Raw genomic sequence first — 23,520 nt, 5'->3', positions numbered from 1 at the left:
ACACATCCGAGAAGGGACTCGGGTGCGTGTTGATGCAGCACGGGAGAGTCATCGCCTACGCATCTAGCAACTTAAAGAATATGAAAAGAAATACCCTGTGCATGATCTAGTGTTAGCTACAATGGTGTATGCTCTGAAAATCTGGAGGCAATATCTTTATGGTGGGAAATGCAAGATCTTCACTAATCATAAAAGCTTAAATTATTTCTTCACCGAGAAAGATTTGAATATTTGGTAGAGAAGATGGTTGGAGCTCATCAAGGATTATGATTGTTTTATCAGCTACTATCCCGGGAAAGTAAACGTGGTGGCTGATGCACTGAGTAGGAAAACAGCAGGAGCAGCGGTGTCAGCAGTTGAGATTCAGTGCCCTATCTAAATGGATTTGGAAAGGTTAGGCGTGGTGCTGATAGAGGGTGATCACCAGGCATTCATTGCCAACATAGTGGTACAGCCTACCTTACAGGAGAGAATTAAAGCTGCACAGAAGAATGACGCAGAGTTGGTAGAGTTGATAGAAAAAGTGCAAGATGGACAAGAAGAGGAATTCAATATTTCATAGGATTGAGCTCTAAGGTCTTGTGCCAGATTATGCATTCCTGTAGATGCTGAGATCAAGTGGACTAAATTGGAGGAGGCTCACAAATCCCTATACACAGTTCATCCTAGTAGCACTAAAATGTATTAGCATCTTCGAGTCTTTCTGGTGAAGCGAAATGAAGTAGGAGATAGCCGAATTTGTGCAGTAGTGTTTGATGTACCAACAGATAAAGGCTGAGCACCAGAGGCCGATAGGACAGTTGTAGCCACTCCACACCCTTGAGTGGAAGTGGGACCACATATCCATGAATTTCATCACTGGGCTACCGCCGGCGCCGCATGGTTAGAATGCCATTTGGGTGGTTGTTGATCGGCTGATGAAAATAGTCCACTTTCTACCAATTAAAGTTAGCTACCCTATGAATCAATTGGCAGAGATATACATCCAGGAGATAGTTCGACCCCATGGAGTGTCAGTATCTATAGTTTCAGACCGTGAACGACATTTCATATCACGATTTTGGAGGAGCTTGCAGAAGGCTTTGGGGTCCCAGTTATTATTTAGAACAAATTTTCATCCTCAGACTGATGGACAAATAGAGAGGACTATTTAGATACTTGAGGATATACTGCAAGCATGCGTATTAGATTTTGGGGGTAGTTGGACCCAATATATGCCACTGGTTGAGTTTGCCTATAATAATAGCTACCAGACCAGCATTGGCATGGCACCTTACGAGGTGTTGTACGGCAGGAGGTGTTGTTCACCATTGTACTAGGATAAAATGGGTGAGAGGCGAGTTTGGGTCTAGAGATGGTGCAGCAAGCGTACGATAAAGTTTGACCAATTAAAGACAGAATCAGTATAGCTCAGAGTCGATAGAAAAGTTACCCAGATACTCATCATCGAGAGTTAGAGTTTGACGTAGGAGATCGAGTATTCTTGAGGGTAACTCCACTGAGAAGAGTTATGAGGTTTGGGAAGAAGGGTAAGTTGAGCCCTAGGTACATTGGTCCATTCGAGATACTTGAGAGAGTGAGGTCAGTTGCCTACAAACTATCTCTGCCACTAGCCCCATCTAGAATACATGACATATTTCATGTTTCCATGTTGAAGAAATACGTCCCAGACCCATCCTATGTGATCATTTATGCAGAGATGGAGTTTAGAGATTCACTGGCATATGAGGAAGCATCGGTGTATATCTTAGACCTGAAGGAATAGGAATTGCGCACCAAGAAAATTCAGTTGGTGAAAGTCTTGTAGAGATATCATGCCATAGTGGAAGTTTCGTGGGAGCTTGAGGAGGAGATCAGACTAAAATACCCACACCTATTTAGTGGGGTACAGTAATAGTTAGTATTGTTCAGATAATGACAGTTTTATTTTATTCAGTACAGAGTGACGAATGTATAGTCGTATTTTAGATTATAGGGTAGGTAGTGCGTTGGTTTTGGGAAAAATTTTATTTTTTAAGTATATTTGTAATCTCCCAAAATTACTTTTGTAACCACGGTATTCCTCTACCATAAGTAAGGGTAATTAATAAATTAAGTAGCTAATTTTCCTTAATGGATGGTGTTCAATACAGATAACAAATTTCAAGGATGAAATTTTATAAGGACATGGTTCGTGGATGAATGCCCTGGTTTCGTCGACGAACTTCCTGAAGGATTCGTGGACGAAGTTCAGTGTTCATCGACGAAGAGATACCGGGAGGGGGGGTAATTCAAACCCATTGGTTCGTCGACGAGCTCTTCACCTTCGTCGACGAACTATTTTTTTCTATTCATCGACGAGGCATTCTCGTTGACGAAGCCACGTGGCAGCATATTATATATAAGCACAAAAATCTGATTTCGATGAAAATTCAGTCTCTCTCTCTCTCTCTAGAAATGGTTCCTCCACCTTCTCTCTAGATTTTTGGCTTCGTTTCTCCTCGGTTTTGAGTAGAAATTCAATTTGAGAAGTTTGGGCACCATCCCAAAATTTGGGTAAGTAGATTATTTAGGTATTTTCAGTATTATTGGGCTTATTTAAGCTCAGATTTTGTGTTGTATGGGAATATACTTGAGTTTTGTAGAGTAAAACTAGGATGTTATATTTTTAGGGTTAGGGTGTTTTGGGACCCTGCAGGCGTGGGTTGCGGATCCCAGCTGGTGTCTCATCAGGATTTCAGGTAAATTACCGATAAAATCATTGTTCAGAAAATTATGAGTATATGGGTTCAAAAAATTTAGTTGATTTATTAGAAATATGTTTATATGCGTTATTTCAGGATTTTTAGGATACTACGCCGTGAGCGTGGGAATAGAGTTGGAGGTGAGCCTCCTAGCGAGTTAGGTAAGGGAAATATGCTATGCAAGGAATTTTGGAATGTTATCAGTAAATTATATGTTTTTTTAGATTATTTTTCAATACGCAAATTATTTGTATATTAGGAAATACAGTTTTCATAATAATGGAATATTTATTTACTTAGTTGTGTTGCATGAGACATTATCAGATCAGTACCAAAATTCTACAGTTTTCAGATTACTATGTTAACAGTATTTATGCAGAAATATGTTTTATTAGATTTTATAGAATTATGAATTATAGTGTATATACAGATAGATATTTTATACCATTTATAGATTACCATGATTCCTAGAATTTTAAAGCTATAACACTATGATATTATAGTTTATACAGTTCAGATATTACAGATCAGTTATTACAGCTAATATAGTTAAGATATTACAGTATTTTCAGAATAGTTTACAGTTATGGTTATTTTGGAATCATGATGAAACAATAAGATGTATATATAGAAAATAGCATTATACATTATCAGACCCTGATGAATCAGTTCAGATATCCGCAGAGCATGGTACCATTGCTATTACATATCAGAGTGCAACCACACATCTCAGATAGTGTGTGGAGGATTCCGTCAACCATGCCTGGAGAGATTGTAGGCTCCCCAAAAGACTGGGTTGAGGTGGCTAGTTTGACGAGGTGGATATCAGTACCATGCCTTAGAGGGATTGCAGATGGCTAGACTAAGGATTAGTAGAGTTATAGTTGACTTATTCTGGTAGGGCAACCATAGTTAAGTTTCGCCTACGAGCCACACAACCCTGTCATAAGGGGTTAAATCATGATGTACAGTTTTATAGGGTAAATATCATAATTATTTATGTGTATACCGATTTACAGAACATCAGCAGACATATTATGATACTAGAAGTATGAATAAGTAGAAAACTCAGAAATTACAGTTGTATTTTAAACTATGATAAATATGAGTTGTATTGTATAATGTTTTACCAGCTATTATAGTTTCAGATATTTATGAGTATAATATTTATGTAGCTCAGTTGCCACACACTAGTAATAGCATATTTCTTCTTAATCAGTGTTGTCTCATCTAGTAAATTAACATTTTCAAGTGATCTAGTTAGGCGAGCGGATCAGGCTCGCAGATAGAAAGGGCGTCTACACTACCCTGTCTCTAGGGTAAGTGTCATCAAGAGATTGTATTTTTTGAGTAGATGATATTGGGGTGATGTGTAAATATGTATGTATGGTTTTGGAGAAATTGCTGAGTTCTGGCATTGTAAATATTAATTGTACAATTTTATATTCTCCGTTGCATAGGTAAATAATATGATCAGAGTTTCCTCAGTGTTCACTTGGGGCCTGAGATGTTATAGTAGGTATTACAAGGGTATCAGAGTAAAGTTATTAAATAGAAAAAAAATGGTTTAGATTTTTTTTTCTGGGTCGTTACATAATTAATTCAAAATCCTCTTAAAAAGTTATAAATCAATCAAATGGTAAAACTTAAAAAAGGACAATTACATCCCTTTGGGTTTTCTTAAGGTGAGATAAAGGTCATGTGCTTGAACGATATACCAATTGGGCATGGGCAGATTAAATGTTTTAAATTGTCATGCCCTGAACCCACCAAATGTGGTCCGGGTGTGATGTGATCCAATCACCTGTATCTGATACCATAACCTCAATCACGCAGTGGAAAAATAAATTAACATCCACAATAATATATCAAAATTCCATATAACATCCCAAAAAAAGAATTTCCTAACATTCAGTATCCATATATACATCTCATAAAACTAAAAACATAAACCCAAAAATACATCCAAGATTTGTACCCTCTTTCAAAAATGCTATGCCAACAAACCTAGCCCCGAGCTCGCTAAGCTCGATCACGAGGAGGTCCTGAAAAAAAATGAATTGTATAATGGGTGAGACACATCTTAGTAAGACGGAATAGATTAATTCTAGTGTGTGGCTATCATGAGTTTAGTGTATACAAAATATCTTCAGTTGTTAATTAACCACAGTTATAAAATCATTCTTAGCCCATACTTACACGCGCGCGCGCGCACGCAATCATTTATAAGTGAAAGTTCCCGAAGATATGGGAGATTACACGCCCATACATGTAGCTTCCCTATGCTCTAATACGTTATGCAACCTGGTATGGCTACAACTGATACCTATCAGGGCACTCGCCTTTCTCAGCAAGCCCTCGGGCGGAGAGTTTACTTCCCCCCAAATACATATAATACTACTATATTTAATACATTTAATACTTTTTTACTTTATTATGTACGTTGTTATCTCTATAAAACCCAACTCTTCATAATCTCTATTTTCACATGCTCTGTTCTCCTATCACATACTCTGTTATCACATTTCACATCATCTGTCTTCATATATTTTGTATTCACATACACTGTTCTGTATTTACATGCACTGTCCTGTTAGACTCTTGTTAAATCTATAGATATGAATTTAGAACTCACTTCCAAATGGATAAAAAATCGACATGCTTCCCTCCAAGGCGGGTTGTGCAGCCCGTGGGCTGGATTTAACCCTGGTCGGCTCACCAGAGTTAAATCAATTCCCAACTCTTTTGTCTGCTAGTCCAATTGGCTTTCCCGTGCTAGTCTAGACTTCAGGGAGAACACTACCCTTCACAGCTCAATCGACTATTCAATACCAACACTCTCTCTAAGATGTGTGGTTGCACTAAGCTCTCCATAACTCTCGCAATGGTATCGTGCATACTATGGTCCACCGAAGTTCTCAAACCATACATTGCAATTTAACATTAATATTCTGCTCTGAATAAACAATTCCAAATACAACATAATCCCAACACATTTCGGTATTTCCACATGTTATACATATTTCATAACTCAACACAGCATTTTCTTTTTGTCTCATGCCACACAATTTGAATAATACACATATTTATATAACTATTGAAATAATAAGTCAATTCATGTTCATTATCTGCTTAATGAATATATAGGTTTTATTATCTCCACAATTTATCATATACTCAAAATAAGCATTAATAAGTAAAACGGAGATAATTAACCCTACTCACTTTAACTAATTTTTAATGTAAAACAATTCCAACCAGTCAAATTATCTAGAGAATCCATTACTTAAATCCTGTAGCCTTTTTCTTTATTTTAATCGGTTCATTTTAAAAAATAATAGCTATTAACACAACCCTAGGCTCAAAAACCTCAGTTTAAACGATTGACTTTCAAAACTTGCATGATAATCATATACATACACATATAATTTCCATTTTAACCGGTAGAATTTACAAAACAACTGGCTTAATATATTCCCATTACCTTATTCATGGAGACTGTACCTGTAAGATTCCTAAACCGACGCCTACGACATTTAGAGCACAAACCCTGTAACCACATATTTTAGTATAATCAATTAATTCCTAGAATAATAATTATTTTAATATTTATCTCTAGACTCACACACTCCCGTTAACTAGTTAAATTCTAAAAACAAGGGTATGATCCACTTCCCATATTTAAATTTAATCTCTAACATATTTTAAAAAAACTACCAATATGATCAAATCTTCGCAGTTTAATCCAATTCCAAAATATTCATAGAATTCTAATTTAATCCAATCCCTGCAATTTAACTTAATTCCAAAATGTTCCTCAAAAATTCTATTTAATCAAATTCCTGCAGTTTAATATAATCCCAGGAATATCTCCAAAAATCCAACTTAATCAATTCCCTACAATTTAACTTATTCCCAAAACACTCCCAAAAATCTGATATAATTAAATGCTACAATTTAATAATTAAATACTACTATTTAATCGGTTAAATTTTTAAAAAAAGTTACATAATTTGTACTCCACACCTTAGCCTTGGAGTGGTGCCTAGGACCCCCCAATCAAAAATCTGCTATAATTATCATGGGAAGAATCACCCCTAGAACCACGTGGTGGTTTCCGATCATCAATTTGATTGAGTATTGGGGAGAAATTGAAAGAGAGAGAGTGGGTTCTTACCCCAGTGGTGACTACAACGCTCCTACGAAAAATTCACTCCAGGTAAATTGACGATGGCGAAGAATGGAACCTAGCGGTATTTTCCATTTTCCGATCGGTCGAGTATTTGCCAAGAAAATGAGGAGAGGGAGAGGGAAGGCGGAGGGGAGAGAGAGAGAGAGAGAGAGAGAGAGAGAGAGAGAGAGAGAGAGAGAGAGAGAGAGAGAGAGAGGGAGATGTGTAGAGAGCTAGAGAAATAGAGAGATGTCTCTGTAATGGAAAACTTAAAAGGTAAGTTTTCATATATGTATATATATATATATATATATATATATATAATACTTTTATACTTTACTTTAATATATATATATATGTATATATAACTTTATCCACACACACGCACACACACACACATATATATATATATGTTTACTTATATATCCATCATATTACTTAATTTAATTAATAAATAATTAATTAAAATTTTTTTTTCGGGTTACTACATAAATGATGGTAAATTAAATAATAGGAGCTAATAGTAAGTCATTTGATTCAACTTGAAATAATCCGAGGTATTGTTTGTGGAATGGGCATTTAGGAGGGCACTATTACCTTCTCCTAAAATATATAATTGTACTCCTAAACCTAGCTAACAAACCATGATTGTCTATTCTTAGACTTACTTTTTAGTAGAGAAACCAATTAATAGATAGTAATTAGATGCTCTTACAATACCTAAGAAAATAACAGATTAGTGGAAATTTCACTGATTTTTTATTTTATTTTATAAATGATCTATATCTTGCCTCTTTCATTTTTTTTTCATCTCGAGCTTGCCATCCAGGTTAAGGAAATTTAAAGATTCACCTTCAACAAGTGATAGTCCTCCAACTTGTAACGACAACCCAAGGGAATGATAGCATTTCTAGTCTTCCTAGGCATTGAACCCTGCAAATTCAACAAACAATCTTAGGGATACCATATCTAAACTATGCTAAAGTTGTGACATCCATGTACCACCTAATGAGGAAGTTTCCTTGCCCAAATGGGGTCGGACAACTCTAAGGAGATCAGGTTGTAACTCGTTGGTGTTACTACATGGCCTCAAAATAAAAAAATGAGTCAGGGCATGACAATGACTATAAAATAGCTTCAACATGTACCTTGAGAAAGAGAGATTCAAGCAACGGATGTCTTAGAGGAAGTTCTCCTCATTGAGCTTGACTTAAGAGAGACTATCCAAGAAAGCACCTTTATACCATAGGTGAGGGAGCAGTAGATAAATTTCCTACAAGACAATGCAGATGCTTTCCTATGGATTTTTAAAGAGTTGCCTAAGATAGACCAAGAAGTCATTAGCCATTGCTTGTGGATATAGATGATAAATAAGGAGTCTAGAAGCTCCTAGTGGCTAGGCTTATAAAAGAAGTTTGTTGCTCAAAATGGCAAGCTAATGTTGTACTAAAGAAAAAAGCTAATGGAAAATGGCAAATGTGTATTGACTTTACTAACCTAAACAATGTGTTCCCTAAGGATTGCATTCCATTACTAAAGAAAGAACAACTAGTGGATGTATCCTTAGAAGATAACCTCCTTATCCTCATGGATGTATACTTGAGGTATAGGCAAATCCAAATGGCACCCAAGTGCAAAGACAAGGCATCTTTTGTAACTTAACAAGGGACATAGTGCTACTATTATTAGGCAATGTTGTTAAGGTTAAAAATGTTTCAGCAACCTTTTAGAGCTAGTGAATCAAATCTTTTAGCATTAGATTGACTCAAACGTAGAGACTTATGTTGATGATTTGTTAACAAAAAGTACTAGCCTAGAGAACATGTCACCAACTTGGCGAAGACTTTTGGATCTTGATGAAGTAATTTATGAAGTTTGACCTTGCCAAGGGGGTGCCTTCAAAGTATCCTTTCAAATTCCTTAGCTTCCTAGTGAACCACCAAAAAAGTGAAATAAATTTAGAAAAAATACAAGTGTTAGTGGATATAGCACAGGGCGCCTTAGAATATCCATAAAATGCAAAGGCTGACAATAAGAGCTTTTGCCTTGATAAGGTTCATACCCCAAGCAGCAAGCAAGTGTCACCTTTTTCTTTTTCATTTTTAAAAATAATCCCCAAGGATCCTAACTTCCACTGTACTAGCAGGACAAGAAAGGCATTTGAGAAGCTAAAACAATTTCTTGACTCGCCTTTGGCACTTTCCTAACCAAAGGACGAAGAGACCTTACTACTCTACCTAATGACTTTGTAGCAAACTGACAATGTTATCCTTGTCCAATACGAAGCTCAAATGCATTGCTCCATTTACTATATGAAAAACCTTTTGAAGGATCCAAATCTGAGTTCTACATGGATGAAGAAACTTGCATATGGTTTTATCATAACTTCAAGGAAACTAAACCCCCATTTCTAAGCACGCCAAGTGATAGTGCTAACCAACCTATAAAGAAGATAAGTCTTCTAGAAACTAAGGTGTTTGAAAAAATAGATGAAATAGGCCTTTAAGCTAAGCCAATTCGATATCTAATACCAATTGGAACCCACCATCAAACTGCAAGTGCTATCCATAATTGAATGCACCATCCAATTAACAAGACATATTAGAAGGATTTACAATCAAAACAACATATATCTTAGACTTCTTACTAATTTAACACAAGAATAAAAAAATATAAACTCAATTGACTAGTGAATTAAAGATATTTCTTTTAATATTATTGAGAAGAATAAAAAATAATAAGATTTAAGCTTAAATCTTTTTTAAGCAAACACTTAAACCTTCAACCAATAATTATTCAATTATTTGTTCTTTTAAACATAAAAGGCTTTACACACTCAGTCTGTCTTTGTTTAGTATGTGAAATACAACAATAATAGTCAACAATTATATACTATATTCTCTTTTGAATTTCCAATACATAGAAATGTATGAACATGCTCCAATATCTCTTGCTTGAGAGTATCTTACAAAAATTAGTAATGTATATTATTTTATAGAATATCTTGTTGCGGGATAAAATGGTGATGACCTACAACGTTGCTCTCTGACTTCCGATGACCAAAAAAAGATGAAAACAAAACAAGCTTGGAGGACCTGGGGTGTACTCCAGGGGGTCACTCCGATGCCTAAGTAAGGGAATGCTTCCAAGAGGTCGAATGCAATAGTAAGATTGGGTTAAGAGTGAGTTACCTTGACTTACTTGCATCACCCTTTTTATAGTGGTGAGGTTTGACCCTTGAGGTAATCCATCATTATGATGCGGGGGCGTGGATCGCTCTGGAGGTTTAAAGCGCTAGCATGGATCACTCTAGGCATTTAAGGCGCCACTGTGGATCTCTCCCTTCATTATTGGATTAGAGCTAATTGCTCCTACTAGAGGATTTGACTTGGGTAGTGATTGCTAGGTTTTGATGTCCTTTTATAAGTCGATATATTTAGGGCATATCAGTTGTCTCCCCAAAACTTCAAAGTTTTGAACCATGTTCCCAAAGTTTGAAAGTTGTTCCTATTGGGCTTTTGTGGAGCCTAGTTGTGTTTGATTTTGGTGATGACCTGATCCAAAGTAATAATGCGTGGTTTCTTAATGAGAGATTTCCTACTCAGGCTTAGTTCATGGAGTGAAGGCTTGGGCCAATTTTTTAAACACCCTTTTTAGCTACTTCTTTATCTACATCTTGCCGAGCTAGATTTGGGGCGTGCTCGGCTTACCTGAGCTGATCTTGCAGCGCTCTTGGCTTTGCCAAGCCGAACTCGAGGGGGAGTCGGCTGATCCAAGCCGAGGTGGAGACATACACAGCTTTGTCGAGCCGATTGGCCAAGTTGGATTTTTTTTTGGCTTGTCGAGCCGATGCTTATATGTGCGAGTTATGTCGAGCCGGGTTTTTTGGCTCACTCGAGCCGATGATGGCGAGCAAGTCTTCGTCGAGCATTATGTGCTGATTAAGTCTCCATAAGACATTTGTGCTAAGCAGGTCTTCATAAGGCATTTGAGCAGAGCAGCTCTTTGTGGAGCATTCATGCCGAGCTGCCGAGCTACCGAATTGCTCTTCGTGAGCGTTCTTGTTGAGCTGTCGAGCTGCTCCTCATAGAAACTCTGTCAGGCTGCCGAGCTGTCCTCATGAGCCCTTTCTTGCCGAGCTGCCAAGCTGCTCTTCTTGGGCATTCTTACCGGGCTGCTCCTCTTGGGAATTTTTCCGAGCTATCGAGCTACTCCTTGGGGGCATTCTTGTCGAGCTTTCGAACTGCTCTTCATTGCCGAGCTGCTCCTCATAGGAATTCTATCAAGCTACCAAGCTACTCCTCAGGGGCCCATTCTTTTCAACCTGTGAGCTGCTCTTCTTAGGCATTCTTGCCAAGTTACCGAGCTGCTCCTCATGGAAATTCTACCGAGTTGTCGAGCTGCTCTTCATGAGAATTCTTGTCGAGCTGCTCTTCAAGGCGATTCTTGCCAACCAGTTCTTGCCAAGTGGTTTTTGCTGAGCTGATTCTGCCAAGCTACCCTTTAGGCCAATTCATGTCGAACCATTTTTGCCGATTAGCTATCCGTGGGCACATTTTGCCAAGCTTATCTGTGTGGCCATTCCTGCCGAACTATTTTTGCCGAGCAGCTCTTCGTGGGCATTTTATGCAAAGTCATTTTGGCCAAGCGGCTCTTTGTGGGCATCTTCTGCTGAGCTGATCTTCATGGTAGTTCTTACCAAACTATTTTTGCATAGCAGCTCTTCGTGGGCTTTTTCTGCTGAGCCATTTTTGCCGAGCAGCTCTTCGTGGGCATTTTTTATCGAGCTGATCTTCGTGGCAATTCTTGCTGAGCTGTTTTTGCCAAGTAGCTCTTCAAAGGCTTTTTTTGCCAAGTCGTTTTTGCCAAGCGGATCTTGCCGAACTGATTCGCTGAGCTACTTTTCAGGGCAATTCCTATTGAGCCGTTTTTTCCAATCAACTCTCCGTGGGCACATTCTGCCGAGTTGATCTTTGTGGCCATTCTTTCCGAACTATTTTTGCCGCATGAGTTGTGCTCGTTAGTTCAGCCAATTTTATCTAATGAGCTATGCTCATTTGTTGGGAAGTCTTCTGACCTCACGAGGTTTGTTCGTCAGTTCAGCCGATTTCTCCTAATGAGCTATGCTCATTTGTTGGGAAGTATTATGGCCTGACGAGCGTTACTCATCAGTTGGGTCAATTCTTCTTTGCCTAATGGGTTGTGCTCACTTGTTGGGCAGTCTTCTGGACTCATGAGCTTTTCTCATCAGTTGGGCCAATTTTGTCCAACGAGTTGTGCTCACTTGTTGGGTAGTCTTCTGACTTCATGAGCATTACTTGTCAGTTGGGCCGATTCTTCTTTGCCTAATGAGTTGTGCTCACTTATTGGGCAGTTCTCTGGCCTTACGAGCTTTACTCATGAGTTGGGCTGATTCGCCTAAAAAGCTATGCTCACTTGTTAGGCAGTCTTCTGGCCTCACGAGCATTGCTCGTCAGTTGGGTCAATTCTTCTTTGCCTAATGAGCTATGCTCACTTGTTGGGCAGTCTTCTGGCCTCATGAGCTTTGCTCATCAGTTGGGCCGATTTTTCCTATTGAGTTGTGCTCACTTGTTGGGCAGTCTTCTGGCCTCACGAGCATTGCTTATCAATTGGTCCAATTCTTCTTTGCCTAAGGAGCTGGGTTCACTCTTTGGCCAGACTTCTAGCCTCACAAGCTTTGCTCGTTAGTTGGGCTAATTTTGCCTAATGAGCTGTACTCACTTGTTGGGCAGTCTTCTGGCTTCACAAGCGTTGCTCGTCAGTTGGGCTGATTCTTCTTTGCCTAATGAGTTATGCCTCATTTTTTGAGCTGAAACCGGATAGTGTGAGAGAGAATACAGTTATAGAAATGCATGCAAAAATTTGATAATTTAATAAAGGCAGACAAAATGTTCGAGTACATGACTGACAGAGATGTAATTTTATGGAACAATTTCCTTGGGCATGCTAGATTAGGTTATAACCCCCTAGAGCATTGGTATGCGAGACATTTAGGGGAATGTAGGACTGAAACTTACTCGTATGTCCTATCCCCCAAGGGCTGCTCTACAACTTGTTACTCTCTTGCCTCTTCCCTATTTTAGAGGCCTCCCTTGTATCCCTCGAACTCTTTCTCTTCAGATAAGTTCACTCTCTTCTTGTTTCCATTACCACTTCCAGATTAATATACTTTTGCATTTTTACCATCAGCTCCCCCATGTCATCTTGGGGTCTCTTTGCTAGAGAAGACATGAAATTTCCTAGCTGAAAGGGTCGTGGTTAGGGCTGCCAACGCAACTCCAATGTCTAAGTTGCGGATCTCCACGGTCGCGGTGACGAAACAATGTGTTGATTCAGGTGTAATCCTAAGAGGGGGGTGAATTGGGTATTTTAAAAAATTCTTTGAAATTATTTACCAATTAATCCCTATGTCTAAGATTTAACCAATTACTTATCAAGTTCTTGTGAGATCATTCAATAAACATACATGCAAACTGGATATTGAAATGCAATGCGGAAAATAAAGAGACAAGAGAAAAGAGAATGCAAACGCAGTTTTTACGAGGTTCAACCAACCCGGCCTACATCCTCACCTTGAGCAACCCACTCAAGAATTCCACTATAATCACGGTTCCTTAAATTGGGACAGAGCATCCCTTATAATCCACTACTTACAAGAGGCACAATTTCCTCCTAATCCGCTACTTACAAGAGATACAGCTCTCTCCTCAAACCCAGTTCACAACCGGAACCGCGAAGACAATGAATTCTGTAAAATACTCAAAGTTGCTTCCAACAAAGTTAGTGAGTACAATTCAAATTCCTAGTACATAATCATATGATAAAACTTGAAGCTCAGAATGTATGAAATGATACAATCATTTATGAATGATATGTTTCAACACGCAAATTCTCTTTTATCAAATCTTCCAAAATATTTGTATGAATAATAGCTTTGAAGACAAGGTGTACAAATATCAAATATGATCTTGTTAAAAAATTCATCTTGAATATTGTAAAGATCTAAAAATAAGAATATTTCTTTCAAATATTCAATTACACCACGATATATATATATATATATACGATATGTATTCCAAAGATGAAAAACTTAATATATGATTTTCAGAAAATATCCCTCAATAAAATATATTTATGAATACCAAGGATATATACTCAAGTGTTTTAATATATCTAAAATATAGATCCTTTAATTTAACACACACTTGAATCAAACTATTTAACCAATAACGAAGCCCTTTATCAAGTAGTGAGATTATCTAAATAATTTATATGAAAGTATACTCAGTATCTATTGTTCACCCTATTTCAACAATAGATTTTGAAATGAGAAGTTCCTTAAAAAAAAAATCAATGGCAAAAGAAAAAAAACTTTCTCAAGTAATGAGCGTGTCAAAAACAATCTCTATATGGTTAAGAACACTCAAGATCAAATTCTCTAAAGATATTCAATAACAAGTGATGAGATGAGAGCTCTTGAAAATAATAACTTGAATCACCAAACGTCAATACCAAGATGATATCAAGATGTATAAGTGAGATCCCTTTTAGTTTTCTGAGTAGATTTGCCCAAGGAAGATGAATATAGGATGGAGTGCAGGCAATCGTGTAGCAATCAGCTTAAGTTTCTCAATTCTCTTTTAATAATATGTTCTCTTCTCTTCTCATTTGTCTTAGCTCTCATACTAAGGTTTAGATATTCAGTATATATAGTGATCTTACCTTTGAATAGATCTCAACCGTTGGATCAAAAATTATCTCGCGAGTTCTCTTGATAAAAATTAAATTTTTAAACTTTCCCGCAAGTTCAGGCGACTGAGGTCGATGCCCAGGTGACCGAAGTTCCTTAGTGCTTCAAAAAAAAATAAACCTGAATATAGGGTCAGGCGACTGAAGTGGAGTTTAGGCTTCTAAAGTGACAACTTCAGGCAACCGAAGTCACCAGTTCAAACGACCGAAGTGCCTTGGCCAAATTCTGTTTTTCACCTTAATTTTTCAGGCGACTGAACTTAATCTTCAGGATTCTGAAGAAATTCTTCAGGCGACTGAGGTTGAGTTCAGGCTACCGAAGTGGCCATTTCCTGAATTTTTCTTTTCTAATTTAAAATTCTGCTTTGCTCTCTTTCTTGGCTCTTTTATAAAAGTATTTTCAAGGGTTTTGAAAATATTTCTAAGTCCATGAATGTCCCCTAATGATGTTTATGAAATGCATGAGTCCTAAAGTCATTCTAGGGTATATGTTAAGCATCAAATTAAATCATATGAAAATGTAAATACATGAGTTCTAAGTACCCATTCCCATGACATTCTTGAACTTGGTGTGTGCATCTTCATTCTTGTACTCTTTGAGTTCCATGGATCTGCCCAGTTGTGTATACTTTATTCTTTATGGCTTCCATGACTCGTCATACTTTCGTGCACGCTTAATATAGTTCCTATTCACAAACTCAATGCACAGATCAAATACCAAGTGATTTGTTATTATCAAAACAAGATTGGACTCATAGAGTCAACAATCTGCCCCTTTTTGACGATGACAAATACATGAGCAAAAAATAGATAACGGGTTACGCCTAACAAGGCTCCCCCTCAAATAATGCATTAAATATTCAAAAATGAAATATGCTCATGTTCATACATAAGTAGTTTAGCTTGATTCTTCTCCTATTTACACAATTAGTTTTTCCAAACAACTTTTGCTTCTGATTTTTCAACAATTTTTGCTATTATCCCTCTCCCCCTTTGCTTCCAACCATATTTGCTCCTAATATTTATCTAGTGATGCCAACAACATTTTTGCTCCTTTTAATTTATGCTCCTTAATTTTCTCCCCCTTTTGACATCAACAAAAAGGTGTATAAGAATTAGTGCAGGAGTGTACATAACCGTATGTTCTTCTTCCATTTGACATCTTAAAGTTTTAAACTTGTCCAACTAGAAAATTTGACAAAAAAAAAATTACTTCTCCCCTTTTTACATCAACCATCTCTCATGCTAATGCATAAATTTCAAAGATTATGTACGGATATCAAATGAGTATTGATGTGATACCAAATGTTGACTAATATTATATCAAATGAGAACAAATATTGATTGATTTGATACCAAATGATTACATCTTAAGTGACGTTGCTCCCCCTGAATTATCGTCTAATATAATTCTAGGTAACCTCTCGACTATGCATCAAGCCTAATTCACACCTAATTTGGATAAACCTATCCTCTGCAAGTGGTTTCGTGAATATTTCTACCCATTGTTCATCCGTGCATACAAATTCTAGTGTTACATCCCCTTTTTGCACATGATCACGAAGAAAATGATGTCATATATATGCTTAGTTCGTGAATGTAATATAGGATTCTTTGAGATGTTTATTGCACTCGTATTATCGCATCTTATGGGGATTGTTTCATAGCTTAACCCAAAATCCTTCAGTTGTTGCTTCGTGTATAGCATTTGAGCACAACAACTACCTGCTGCTATGTATTCAACCTCAGTTGTGGAAAGAACAACTGAATTTTGCTTCTTCGAAAACCAAAAGACTAGAAAATATCCTAAGAAATGACAAGTACCACTTGTGCTCTTCCTATCCACTTTAGTACCACAAAAATCAGCATCTGAATAGCTGATAATCTCAAAAAATGTGTACTTAGGATACCATAATCCAATTTCCACGGTTCCTATTAGGTATCTAAGTATTCGTTTAACAGCTAGCAAATGTGACTCTTTTGGTACAAACTGAAATCTTGTGCACAAACATACGCTAAACATTATGTCAGGTCTACTGGCAATCAGATATAATAAGCTACCAATTATTCCACGATAAAGTTTAACATCTACTGGTATACCTTGTTCATCCTTGTCTAACTTCAATAAAGTGCTCATAGGTGTACCTAGTATTTTTTTCATCTTCCATATTAAACTTTTTGAGTAGATCTCTAATATACTTCGATTGATTTACGAATATTCTATGTCTTTCTTGTTTGATATGAATTCTTAGGAAGAAATTTAGTTCACCCATCATGCTCATCTTAAATTAGTTTTGCATAGTATTGGCAAATTCATTACATAATTCTTGATTTGTAGCTCCAAATATGATGTCATCTACATATACTTGAACTAGGAGCAAGTCATCTTTTTTAGACTTTATGAACAAAGTTGTATCTATCTTTCCTCTTATAAATCCATTTTCTAGTAGAAATCCTCTTAACCTTTCATACTAAGCTCTAGGAGCTTGCTTTAAACTGTACAAGGCTTTTGTTAGTCTATAAACGTGATTTGGATTCTTATGGTTTTCAAATCCTGGGGGTTGTTCTACATACACTTCTTCATTTATGTAACCATTTAAAAATGTGCTCCTAACGTCCATTTGATATAGCTTGAAATCCTTAAAAGTTGCATACGATGGAAGCATTCGAATGGCTTCCATTCTAGCTACAGGTGCAAAGGTTTCTTCAAAATCTATACCTTCTTCCTGGTTATATCCCTGAGCTACTAGTCTTGCCTTATTTCTCACAACTATCACATGTTCATCCTTTTTATTCTTATATATCCATTTTGTTCCAATGATTGACTTATCCTCAGGTCAAGGAACTAATGTCCATACTTTGTTTCTCTCAAACTGGTTTAGCTTTTCTTGCATGGACAACACCCATGATTCATCCTCTATAACTTCACTCACATTCTTAGGTTCTTCTTGAGATAGAAATGCAAAATAACTGATCATATTCCTAAGTGAGGATCAAGTGGCTACTCCACGTAATGGTTCACCTATTATTTGATCAATGGGATGATTCTTAATGTACTTCCATTCTCTAGGTGGTTCATTAACCTCATTTTCAATTTGATCAATTTCAATGGATGGTTCCTTAGTTTCACTTTTCTTTTCTGAATCATTCTCAATGGATAGTTTCTCAAGTTCCTTCTTTATCTCAATTTCATCTAAGGCATACCCTAGGAAGATACCTTCATCAGATTTCACATCAAACTTTCCTATATGCTCATTGTCTCCAAGCACAAAACATTTACAGTCAAAGACATGAAAATATGATATGTTTTGTCTATGGCCATTCCATAATTCGTAAGGAGTCTTATTAAGTGGTAGTCTAATTAGAACTCTATTTAGAACATAACAAGCGGTATTCACTACCTCAGCCCAAAAGTACTTAGGTAGTTTATGTTCGTTAAACATAGTTCTGGCCATTTCTTGTATATACCTATTCTTCCTCTCAACTACATCATTTTGTTGTGGTGTTCTAGGAGCTGAAAAATTATAGGCAATTCTTAATGAATTACAATAGTCTTCCATGTCTTGATTTTTAAATTCTCTACCTTTATCACTTCGAATTTTAGTAATTGTATATCTCTTTTCATTTTGGATTTTCTTGCATAGGTTTATGAATTTTTCACATGCTTCATCTTTGTGACCTAAGAACAATACCCATATATATCTTGAAAAATCATCAACTATGACAAAGGCATATGATTTTCCTCCTAAACTCGGAATTAGATTTGGTCCAACTAAGTCTAAGTGTAGCATTTGGAGTGGCCTAGTAGTGGAGATTTCTTTTTTCTTATTAAAGCTTGTTCTTGCTTGTTTTCCTAGTTGACATGCATCACAGATTTTATCTTTCACTAATTTAGTCTTAGGCAGTCCCTTAACTAATTCTTTCTGAACAAGTTTTAAGATTAAATCCATGTTTGCGTGTCCTAGTCTCCTATGTCAAATCCAACTTATTTCATTCATAGCAGAGAAGCATGTCACACTCTGTGAGGTTAAGTTATCAAAGCATGTGGTATATACGTTTTCATGACGTTCAGCAGTGAATAGTATCTTATTATCATTTTTGTGTTCAACAGTGCACTTATCATATTCAAAAGACACTTTGTAACCTTTATCACACAGTTGGCTTATACTCAATAAGTTGTACTTTAAACCATCTACTACTAAAACATCATCAATAATAAGTGACGAATCATTACCAACTTTACCTACACATGTGATCCTTCCCTTAACATTGTCTCCAAAAGTGACAAATCCTTCATCCTTGGGTGTGATGGATGTGAAGTTTGCTTTATCCCCAGTCATGTGACGTAAACATCCGCTATCCATATACCATCTGTCTTTTGAGGATGCTGATTTTAAGCATATCTGCAAGACATAATCAGACAACTAGCTTTGGTACCCAGATTTTCTTGGGTCCAGGTGGGTTAGTGCTAGATTCTCCTTTTACCTTCCATACTTTCTTAATTTTAACATCTTTATTTTTTAAAGGACGGTCAAATTTTATGTGACCCAACCTTTTACATTAAAAACATGTAATATGTCTATGATAAACCTTAGTTGGAACATATGATTTTGACTCTCTTACAAAATATCCTATGTGAAGATGTCTTTGTTTTAGATTTTCTTTCCCATTAAAACCAAGACCTTCCTTTTCTAGAGATTTTCTTTGACTTCCTAGGAGCTTTTCAAAATTATTTTGTCCTTCAGTGAATTTACAAATGATTTCAGATTTATCTTTCAAATCCTTTTCTAACTCCTCAATTTTCAAATCTTTGTCTTTTATGAAAGATGTATGAGATTCATTTTGTCATTCAATTAAACTTGAAAGTTCTTTGACTTTACTTTTCAACTCAGAAATTTTCTTTGTTTTCTTCTCAAGCATTTTAATAGAGTATAGGTATTCTTGTTTCAATTCATCATATGAAATCATGTCATTTTCATTTTCAGATCACTAGAATAATAAGAAGATGAAAATGATGATTGTACCTCAAGGTCATCATGTGTCATTGGACACAGATTGGCAATCTCGTTGTCACTAAATTCAAATTCTGAACAGCTAGTGCTATGCGTATCCTAACCGACTTTCAGCGCCTTCTTCTTTTTCTTTGAGGCTTTCACTAGTTTAGGACACTCAGGCTTGATGTGTCCAACCTCTCGGCAGTTGTAGCATGTTGGAGGATCTTCCTTCTTTTTCTTCACGTTTGACTCTCCTCTTTCTAATTTTGAGTTCTGGAATTTTCTGTTGAACATCTTATTCTTTTTCAAGGACATCATGACTTCTTTGTTAGCAAGGTTATGTCGTCATCTGATTCTGAGTCACTTCCCTCACTGGAGCTGTGAGATGTTGCCTTAAGCACTGTGGTTTTCTTTGCCTTATTCTGCTTATTTTTCCTCTCATTTATTGCCAGCTCATAGGTGATGAGCGATCCAATGAGTTCGTCCATCGACATCTCCTTGAGATTTCTCCCTTCTACTATTGTTGTAGCTTTCGCTTCCCACACTGGAGGTAATCCCCTGAGCATTTTCTTGATCAACTCATAAGTAGGGTAAGTCTTTCCAAGTGCATTTAAAGAATTAATGATGTGTGTGAATCTAGTGTACATGGATTGTATATATTCATCAGCTGTCATTTTAAATGCTTCATATTCACTGGTGAGCATTTCTATCCTACTATCTTTAACTTCCTTAGTGCCTTCGTAAGTAACTTCTAATTTTTCCCAAATTTCTTAAACCGAGTTACATGCTATTACCCTATTAAATTCATTTACATCTAATGCACAGAAAACAAGTTCATTGTCATAGCATTTATTTGTACTGACTTCTAGTCTTCCTCGGTATATTCATCTTCAGTTTTAGGTACATTTATCTTATCAATTACTTTCATGGGAACATGGTTTCCCTTAATAACTATCTTCCATACCTTCCAATCTACATTTCACAAGTAGATGCTCATCCTGCGTTTCCAATAGGTGTAATTTACACCATAGAAAATTAGTGGTCTACTGGATGAGTGTCCCTCACCGAATGGAGTTACACCGATATGTGTCATGTGATCTTTTTACAAATAAACTATTAAGTTTAAGTAAACCCTCTCTAATACCAAATATGGATTTAGGCGTAATCCCAAATGGGGGGGTGAATTGGGTATTTTTAAAAATTCTTTGAAATTATTTACCAATTAATCCCTATGTCTAAGATTTAACCAATTTCTTATCAAGTTCATGTGAGATCATTCAACAAACATACATGCAAGCTGGATATTGAAATGCAATGTGGAAAATAAAGAGATAAGGGAAGAGAGAATGCAAACGCAGTTTTTACGACGTTCAGCCAACCCGGCCTACGTCATCTCCTTAAGCAACCCACTCAAGGATTCTACTATAATCTCGGCTCCTTAAATTGGGACAGAGCATCCCTTACAATCCACTACTTACAAGAGGCACAATTTCCTTATAATCCGCTACTTACAAGAGATACAGCTCTCTCCTCAAACCCAGTTCACAACCGGAACTGTGAAGACAATGAATTCTGTAAAATACTCAAAGTTGCTTCCAATAAAGCTAGTGAGTACAATTCAAATTCCTAGTACATAATCATATGATAAAACTTGAAGCTCAGAATGTATGAAATAAATACAATCATTTATGAATGATATGTTTTAACATGCAAATTCTCTTTTATCAAATCTTCCAAAATATTTGTATGAATAATAGCTTTGAAGACAAGGTGCACAAATATCAAATATGATCTTGTTAAAAAATTCATCTTGAATATTGTAAAGATCTAAAAATAAGAATCTTTCTTTCAAATATTCAATTACACCACGATCTTTGCAATATGCAATATATATATATATATATATATATATATATATATATATATATATACACACACAATATGTATTCCAAAGATCAAAAACTTAATATATGATTTTCAGAAAATATCCCTTAATAAAATATATTTATGAATACCAAGGATATATAATCAGTGTTTTAATATATCTAAAATATAGATCCTTTAATTTAACACACACTTGAATCAAACTATTTAACTAATGACGAAGCCCTTTATCAAGTAGTGAGATTATCTAAATAATCTATATGAAAGTATACTCACTATCTATTGTTCACCCTATTTCATCAATAGATTTTGAAATGAGAAGTTCTTTAAAAAATATATCAATGGCAAAATGAATAAATAAAACTTTCTCAAGTAATGAGCTTGTCAAAAACAATCTCTATATGGTTAAGAACACTCAAGATCAAATTCTCTAAAGATATTCAATAACAAGTGATGAGATGAGAAGCTCTTGAAAATAATAACTTGAATCACCAAGCCTCAATACCAAGATGAGATCAAGATGTATAAATGAGATCCCTTTTAGTTTTTTGAGTAGATTTGCCCACGGAAGATGAATATAGGATGGAGTGCAGGCAATCGTGTAGCAATCAGCTCAAGTTTCTCAATTCCCTTTTAATAATATGTTCTCTTCTCTTCCCATTTGTCTTAGCTCTCATACTAGGGTTTATATACTCAGTATATATAGTGATCTTGCCTTAGAATAGATCTCAACCGTTGGATTAAAAATTATCTCACGAGTTCTCTCAATAAAAATTCAATTTTTAAGCTTTCCCGCAAGTTCAGGCGACTGAGGTCGATGCCTAGGTGACCGAAGTTCCTTAGTGCTTCGAAAAAAAATCAACCTGAATACAGGGTCAGGAGACTAAAGCGAAGTTCTGGCTCCTGAAGTGACAACTTCAGGCGACCGAAGTCACAAGTTCAAACGACCGAAGTGCCTAAGCCAGATTTTGTTTTTCACCTTAATTCTTCAGGTGACTGAACTTAATCTTCAGGCTTCTAAAGAAGTTCTTCAGGCGACTGAGGTTGAGTTCAGGCTACCGAAGTGGCCATTTCTTGAATTTTTCTTTTCTAATTTAAAATTCTGCTTTGCTCGCGTTCTTGATTCTTTTATAAAAGTATTTTTAGGGGTTTTTGAAAATATTTCTTAGTCCATGAATGTCCCCTAATGATGTTCATGAAATGCATAAGTCCTAAAGTCATTCTAGGGTATATGTTGAGCCTCAAATTAAATCATATGAAAATGTAAATACATGAGTTCTAAGTACCCATTCTCATGACGCTCTTGAACTTGGTGCGTGCATCTTTATTCTTGTACTCTTTGAGTTCCATGGATCTGCCCAGTTGTGTATACTTTATTCTTTATGGCTTCCATGACTCGTTATCCTTCCGTGCATGCTTAATATAGTTCCTGTTCACAAACTCAATGCACAGATCAAATACCAAGTGATTTTTTATTATCAAAACAGGATTGGACTCATAGAGTCAACGCGGTGCATGAACTTTTTCAACATCTCCCATTCTCCTTGAACTAAGTTCATCTGATGAGCTAAAGTTTTGATGATTCTTTGACTACTGATGAAATGGATGGTAAAAACTGCTATTCCATCTCAGAGAAGGAGTCAATCGATCCAGGTCGTAGGGTTCGGTACCAATCCCTAGCACAAACTTTAAGGGTGGCTGCGAATGCCCGGCACATGATGGCCTTAGGTGCGCCCTACAATTGCATTAACACCTTAAAGGTGTCTAGGTGATCGACCGGGTCAGTTAAACCCTCGTATGTTTCAAAAGTGGGCATTTTGAACTTGTTGGGCGGCAGGACTTCCATTACTTTTTTGTTGAATGGCAGCTCCAAGGATTTTGGAGAGGCTTCCCCATTGATGGGGTTGGTTCAGCCCTCTTTCATCATCTTCTCAATTTGGCCTATCTTCTTAATCATTTTCTCTAACTCGGTCGATAT

Source organism: Malania oleifera, chromosome 9 (assembly GCF_029873635.1).
Source record: "Malania oleifera isolate guangnan ecotype guangnan chromosome 9, ASM2987363v1, whole genome shotgun sequence".
Taxonomy (NCBI): Eukaryota; Viridiplantae; Streptophyta; class Magnoliopsida; order Santalales; family Ximeniaceae; genus Malania; species Malania oleifera.
This window is presented reverse-complemented; position numbering follows the sequence as displayed.